We start from the raw sequence: 7,500 nt of genomic DNA on the forward strand, positions 1-7,500 counted from the left end.
GCCCTCGGCAGATGGGGCCGGCCGCCCGCGCGGAGCAATCCGCGGCGGGGTCGTGTCCGGTTGCCTTTCCACTCGCCGCGGGGTGGGGCCGTTCCGGTGTGCGGTGGGCCGCACTTCTCCCCTAGTAGGACGTCGCGACCCGCTGGGTGCCGGCCTACGGCCCGGGTGCGCAGCCTGTCCTTCCGCGGGCCTCGGTTCGCGTCTGTTGGGCAGAGCCCCGGTGTCCTGGCTGGCTGCTCGGCGGTATATCTGGAGGAGTCGATTCGCCCCTTTGGGCGCTCGGGCTCCCGGCAAGCGCGCGCGGTTCTTCCCGGATGACGGACCTACCTGGCCCGGCCCCGGACCCGCGCCGCTGTTGGCTCGGGATGCTCTCGGGCGGAATAATCGCTCCCGTCAGCGGCGCTTCAGCTTTGGACAATTTCACGACCCGTCTTGAAACACGGACCAAGGAGTCTAACATGTGCGCGAGTCATTGGGCTGTACGAAACCTAAAGGCGTAATGAAAGTGAAGGTCTCGCCTTGCGCGGGCCGAGGGAGGATGGGGCTTCCCCGCCCTTCACGGGGCGGCGGCCTCCGCACTCCCGGGGCGTCTCGTCCTCATTGCGAGGTGAGGCGCACCTAGAGCGTACACGTTGGGACCCGAAAGATGGTGAACTATGCCTGGCCAGGACGAAGTCAGGGGAAACCCTGATGGAGGTCCGTAGCGATTCTGACGTGCAAATCGATCGTCGGAGCTGGGTATAGGGGCGAAAGACTAATCGAACCATCTAGTAGCTGGTTCCCTCCGAAGTTTCCCTCAGGATAGCTGGTGCTCGTACGAGTCTCATCCGGTAAAGCGAATGATTAGAGGCCTTGGGGCCGAAACGACCTCAACCTATTCTCAAACTTTAAATGGGTGAGATCTCCGGCTTGCTTGATATGCTGAAGCCGCGAGCAAACGACTCGGATCGGAGTGCCAAGTGGGCCACTTTTGGTAAGCAGAACTGGCGCTGTGGGATGAACCAAACGCCGAGTTAAGGCGCCCGAATCGACGCTCATGGGAAACCATGAAAGGCGTTGGTTGCTTAAGACAGCAGGACGGTGGCCATGGAAGTCGGAATCCGCTAAGGAGTGTGTAACAACTCACCTGCCGAAGCAACTAGCCCTGAAAATGGATGGCGCTGAAGCGTCGTGCCTATACTCGGCCGTCAGTCTGGCAGTCATGGCCGGTCCTCGCGGCCGGCCGCGAAGCCCTGACGAGTAGGAGGGTCGCGGCGGTGGGCGCAGAAGGGTCTGGGCGTGAGCCTGCCTGGAGCCGCCGTCGGTGCAGATCTTGGTGGTAGTAGCAAATACTCCAGCGAGGCCCTGGAGGGCTGACGCGGAGAAGGGTTTCGTGTGAACAGCCGTTGCACACGAGTCAGTCGATCCTAAGCCCTAGGAGAAATCCGATGTTGATGGGGGCCGTCATAGCATGATGCACTTTGTGCTGGCCCCCGTTGGGCGAAAGGGAATCCGGTTCCTATTCCGGAACCCGGCAGCGGAACCGATACAAGTCGGGCCCCTCTTTTAGAGATGCTCGTCGGGGTAACCCAAAAGGACCCGGAGACGCCGTCGGGAGATCGGGGAAGAGTTTTCTTTTCTGCATGAGCGTTCGAGTTCCCTGGAATCCTCTAGCAGGGAGATAGGGTTTGGAACGCGAAGAGCACCGCAGTTGCGGCGGTGTCCCGATCTTCCCCTCGGACCTTGAAAATCCGGGAGAGGGCCACGTGGAGGTGTCGCGCCGGTTCGTACCCATATCCGCAGCAGGTCTCCAAGGTGAAGAGCCTCTAGTCGATAGAATAATGTAGGTAAGGGAAGTCGGCAAATTGGATCCGTAACTTCGGGATAAGGATTGGCTCTGAGGATCGGGGCGTGTCGGGCTTGGTCGGGAAGTGGGTCAGCGCTAACGTGCCGGGCCTGGGCGAGGTGAGTGCCGTAGGGGTGCCGGTAAGTGCGGGCGTTTAGCGCGGGCGTGGTCTGCTCTCGCCGTTGGTTGGCCTCGTGCTGGCCGGCGGTGCAGGATGCGCGCGCCTGCGCGGCGTTCGCGCCCCGGTGCTTCAACCTGCGTGCAGGATCCGAGCTCGGTCCCGTGCCTTGGCCTCCCACGGATCTTCCTTGCTGCGAGGCCGCGTCCGCCTTAGCGTGCTCCTCCGGGGGCGCGCGGGTGCGCGGATTCTCTTCGGCCGCCATTCAACGATCAACTCAGAACTGGCACGGACTGGGGGAATCCGACTGTCTAATTAAAACAAAGCATTGCGATGGCCCTAGCGGGTGTTGACGCAATGTGATTTCTGCCCAGTGCTCTGAATGTCAACGTGAAGAAATTCAAGCAAGCGCGGGTAAACGGCGGGAGTAACTATGACTCTCTTAAGGTAGCCAAATGCCTCGTCATCTAATTAGTGACGCGCATGAATGGATTAACGAGATTCCCGCTGTCCCTATCTACTCCAGAGAAAAGCGGTCTGCGCAGCGCCACCTGGGGGAGGTGTGTTGCCTCCCATAACTGGGTTAAAACCGCCAGGAGACCCTCTGATTCCCTGAAGTCAACGAACGCGTCGGGGCTCAGAGGAACCTGAGTGGGGCGGGGACCGTAATGTCCAATCTCGTGGCCTTGTCGTGGCTCTCTGGCTCAGTAACCCCCTTAGATGGGGCGAAGCTAACACGGGATGGGCCGTCCATGCATGACGTTAAACGGCTAGCCCTTAACTGGGTGCAATCCTCACGGTCCGCACTGGCCCACCGTTAATTAGCAAAAGCGGTGGGTGAGACATGGTCGGTCATGATCCCCCGGTACGTGTGGAGACCCCCCTGGGGAACGTAACTCGGGCTTGAGTGCCGCACCGTCTCGATGATGTCAAACTCCACAATATAAGACCCAGCTACCACCTTCAACATCTCTGGGCTGTGGATTTGTGAGGGTTGTCGTGTGTCAAGGTAGGACGTAAAACTCCCGTCGCGGCAAGACGTTAAGTGCCCCCAACCCAAGCGAAAGCAAAGGGTGCGTGGCGCAGGGGAAGCTGCGTAACGAGAGACACACCACCTGTCTCTCCTGAGTTGAGCGCGGCGGCTGGGCGAGGGTATGAGGGTAAGTCTCACGACGATCCTGGGGCCCTGCGGTCTGGCTGCTGCAGTTCCTCACGTCCTGGACGACGTTAAATGGTCCCCCAACCCAAGGCGAAAGCAAAGGGTGCATGGCGCAGGGGAAGCTGCGTCGCAAGGGACACAAGATCTGTCCCTCGCAGGGCAAACAACATCTCAGCTCTGCAAACCCCACGGCCACATTCGCTGGGGAGGGATCACGGCCCGAGCCGGCAAAGGCTCATCGCCGTGAACACTATGACTCTCTTAAGGTAGCCAAATGCCTCGTCATCTAATTAGTGACGCGCATGAATGGATTAACGAGATTCCCCGAAAGTCTGGGGGACCGACCCAGCACCTGGGTAGGACTGGGTTCTTGGCCTTTAGGTGGGAACTCGGCCGAGTAGGGGGCGAAGGCCGAGAGGTGAATCCGCCTCTCCGGAATGCGGTGGGCATTTGCCGGGGAGGGACGGGTGAAATCCCCAGTGATGTGGTTGTGGAAGGGGACTAGTGCGCTGGAAACGGCGTGTTAAACCCAGCAGCTCTTAAAGCTCTTGGTCAAGGGGCGGGACTGGTGAGCGAGCTGCAATTTGCCCCCCCCCATGCCAGAGAGGCCGGTCCGGGGTAAGAGACGGGCCTCCAATTTATCACTCTTCAATTCAATCAATGATGGCAGAAAACGTGGAGAGTGATACGGCGCTATTGGAGCAAGACGCTCCATTCGATGCAAGATCAAACGTCTCCGTCATGGAGCGACACGCCCATTTTCTTCGGCTTCTAGACCGAAGCGTTAAACATGGAAAGATCACCGCAGATCAAATCAGGGTGATCAAAGAGGAAGTTGCCAACTGGGCTCTGGCGCATGCCAAGCTCGAGGGGCAATATGAAGAGATAAAGGCGGAAAATGACCGCCTTAGAAAAGAGGCGGCAAAGCCCCAGAAGTCCTATGCTGCAGTTGCGGCAGCACCAATCACGACAAAACGTACGGTGCAAGATACGATAAAGCAGAACGTACAGAAAGCTGTCCCAACAGTCTTCATAAAGCCTAAGAAAGGGGACGATGTCAAAACGGCAAAAGCCAAGTTTGAAAAGAGTATAAACCCTAGAGTAGATAAAATCAAAATAAATCAGATAAGGACTACAAAAAACGTATTGATAGTCGAACTGGCCTCTACTGAGGACAGTGACAAACTAATGAACAATACTAAAATTCAGGAGTCATTTACATGCGAAAAGCCCAGAAAGCGAAGGCCACTTATGATGATGTACGATGTACCATCATATATGACCCAGGACGACGTGGCTGACTGTGTTTACGCACAGAATTTTGAGGACAAAATGACTCGCGAAGAATTCATAGAACAATTCAAGGTCCGCTTCAAGGCAGGTCCTCGTGACAGAAACACTGTGCACCATGCCATTGAAGTGTCACCGGAATTGCGTAAACAGATCATTACAACCAATAGACTATACGTAGGCTATAATGCAATATCCGTCAAGGACTATACTGCCCTTGCTAAATGTACCAAATGTCACGATTACGGACATGTTGCAAAATACTGTAGCTTCCTAAACCCAGTATGTGGGAATTGTGGAAGCGATAAGCATGACAAAACAAAGTGCGACAAAGAAACGCCCACCTGCATCCCTTGTAAATACCGGAAACGCGCCTGCAACACTCCCGGTAAGGAGTGTGCAACCTATAAAATAATGATACAGCGGCTCATACAGAGGACAGACTATGGCAACGCGCTATAGAGTCACTCGAAAATCACCGAGCAAACAGTTGCGAGATGCAGGTCGGTGGCGGAAGCTTAAGGAATCACAGGAATCTCTGCCCTCGGTGGTCGACGAGCGAGAGGAGGAGTGGAAGGTCTATTCTGTCTTAGTTCCAGACGTGCAACCGGAGATGCGGGACTTCTCCTGCCAGGTTGGGTCCTTCCTGGCCATTAGGAGGAGTCCTCCAGGAGATCCGGCGACCGAGCAGACCAACTTGGAGTCTACCTCTTCACAGAGTGGGGGCTTTCTCACGCGCAAGGAGGGAGAGACCTACACACTTCCTGTTCCGACAGAGCGGCCGGAGTCGACGGATTTCTCCTGTCAGGTCGGGGGTTTCCTGGCCACAGGGAGGGGTCATCTAGGCTTCCGGGAGGTGGCGGTGACCGGCGGGGCGGCTTCATCCGCCGGGAGCGGGGGTTCCCGCTCGTCCTCGGGGGCGGAGTCGTCGTCGGCTGCCACGCCAGTCTCTGCAGCAGAGCACCAGCAGACTCCAAAAATGACGCAAGAGGATGTTGAAACAATTCAAGTTGGAAAAATGTACACTCAGTGTCCACCAGGAGACACATACACCATTTGTGAAGAAACGTTAAGACTGTCAAGACTGGAGGAACCCACAGCCCTAAACGCGGCTCTGAGGCAGCTGGTGAGGGTCGGGCATCCTCGCGGAGAGAAGGTCACATTCCCGGCACTGGAGGATGCAGACTGTATTCATCTTGCCGCGTTAAATATTCCCACAGACTTCGAAAAATTACAAGACTTAGTGTCAAAATTATATATCAGACGGGGTCGGGAGTTTGATATTGACAAGACCTATAAAAACATGGTCAAGATGCACGGCAGGATTGGTTTTGATCCTGCCCAGGTATGGCCTGATAGCCATTTCTACACCAGACATCCGGACTAAGATAAAAGTCCTGCAAATAAATGCTATGAGGAGCTCCCTCGTAACTCAGGAGCTCCGAAAGATAGCGGAAGAAAAGAACATCGATGTTATGCTAATTCAAGAGCCAAGCTCTGCCTCCGGCAAGGTCACAGGCTTTCCCGTCACTGCCCAGGTAATATCAATGGGTCCAAATCCCATGTCAGCAATTGTCATTTACAACAAGTTAATTAAAACCACTGTCTTGACACAGTATTGCACCTCCCATGTAACGGTTGTGGAGATAAACTTTTATAATACATTTTGGTATATAATCAATATATACTGTCAATACAGGGATCCAATCAATATTTATCTTGGGCAGTTATCTACAGTATTGCGAGCCCTAGCAGGCAAAGCAATAATAATAGCAATGGACAGTAACGCAAAATCCCCCCTATGGCACAGCCAAGTTCAAGATCAAAGAGGACAGGCACTGGAAGATATAATTATGGAACATAATTTAAATGTTGTAAATCTCCCCGGCAACCCTCCTACCTACAGGAGCAGAGCTGGGGCAGCGTCCTTTATTGATGTCACGCTCTGTACAACAAACATTGTGAATACTATTCAAAATTGGCAGGTCAATGACAACATTACCACCAGTGATCATAACGCTATTGAATTTACGATAGCATCACAAGTGGAGCATGTGCCAGAGGGGTGGACAATGCAGTACGACTACGGGAGAGCAGACTGGGACCTGTTGGAGGCGGAATTTCATCCTCCGGAGCTGGGAGACGGTCCTTTTGAAGTGGAGGAGGCCGTAGGGGCCTTAATTGTCTCAATCAGGGCGGCTTTGGCCGCGGCAATACCAACGCGAAGGCGCTTCATACGAAAAGCGACTTCTCCATGGACTCCAGAGCTCACCCGGCTCAGGCAGTCTATGAGAAGAGCACGAAGCAGCTATCAAAGGTCCTTCACCCAGGAGGAACGGCACTACCATCTTGCCCAGTATAGGAGAAGGAAATGGCTCTTTAAGGAGACTCTCCGACAACATCGCCAGCGGAGCTGGGAAGATTTTGTAAAGTCTCACCTGACTCTGGATCCATGGGGTACACCATACAAAATAGTTAGGGAAAAAATTCACTCACCAATGCATCTCTCGACTGTAAGAGTCGGCGACGCAGACAGAATGACACAGGACTGGTCAGAGACCGCTGAGGAGCTAATGAGGGTGCTCCTCCCAGACGATCGACCTGACACTGACACCGAGATGCAGCAGGAAATAAGACGGCAAGACCAGTTACACTACCACAACAACATACAGGTGTACCCCTACTCCATCGAGGAAGTGAAGGCAGCTATTCGCTCCTTTGCAAAGCGCAAGGCCCCGGGGCCGGATGCAATTCCTGCAGAAGTTCTGCAATGTATTGCAAACAAACTGGCTCCGGGCCTCACGAAAATATACAACAGATGTATGGAAACACAGGTCTTCCCAACCTGCTGGAAGACGGCAGAGGTTATTATTATTAAAAAGGCTCCTGATAAGGACCCAATGATGCCCAAATCCTACCGTCCGATTTGTCTCCTGGACGTCTTGGGAAAGACATTTGAGAAGCTGCTGGTCTCTAGACTGTCTAGTCATAGAGTCCTACGTGGAATGAGTGACTCGCAATACGGATTCCGAGCTCGAAAGTCAACTTCTGATGCTATCAACAAAGTCGTAAGTATTGTACACTCATCCACGCGGAAGTACGTCCTCG

The 7,500-nt window shown here is 54.5% G+C and overlaps 1 pseudogene; it reads left to right on the top strand.

Annotated features, from left to right (window-relative positions):
- Nucleotides 1-2,480, top strand: part of LOC126333013 (large subunit ribosomal RNA) — a 2,974-nt pseudogene extending 494 nt beyond the window's left edge.
- Nucleotides 2,481-7,500: the final 5,020 nt, after the last annotated feature.

This window comes from Schistocerca gregaria, unplaced genomic scaffold, assembly GCF_023897955.1.
Source record: "Schistocerca gregaria isolate iqSchGreg1 unplaced genomic scaffold, iqSchGreg1.2 ptg001548l, whole genome shotgun sequence".
NCBI lineage: Eukaryota > Metazoa > Arthropoda > Insecta > Orthoptera > Acrididae > Schistocerca > Schistocerca gregaria.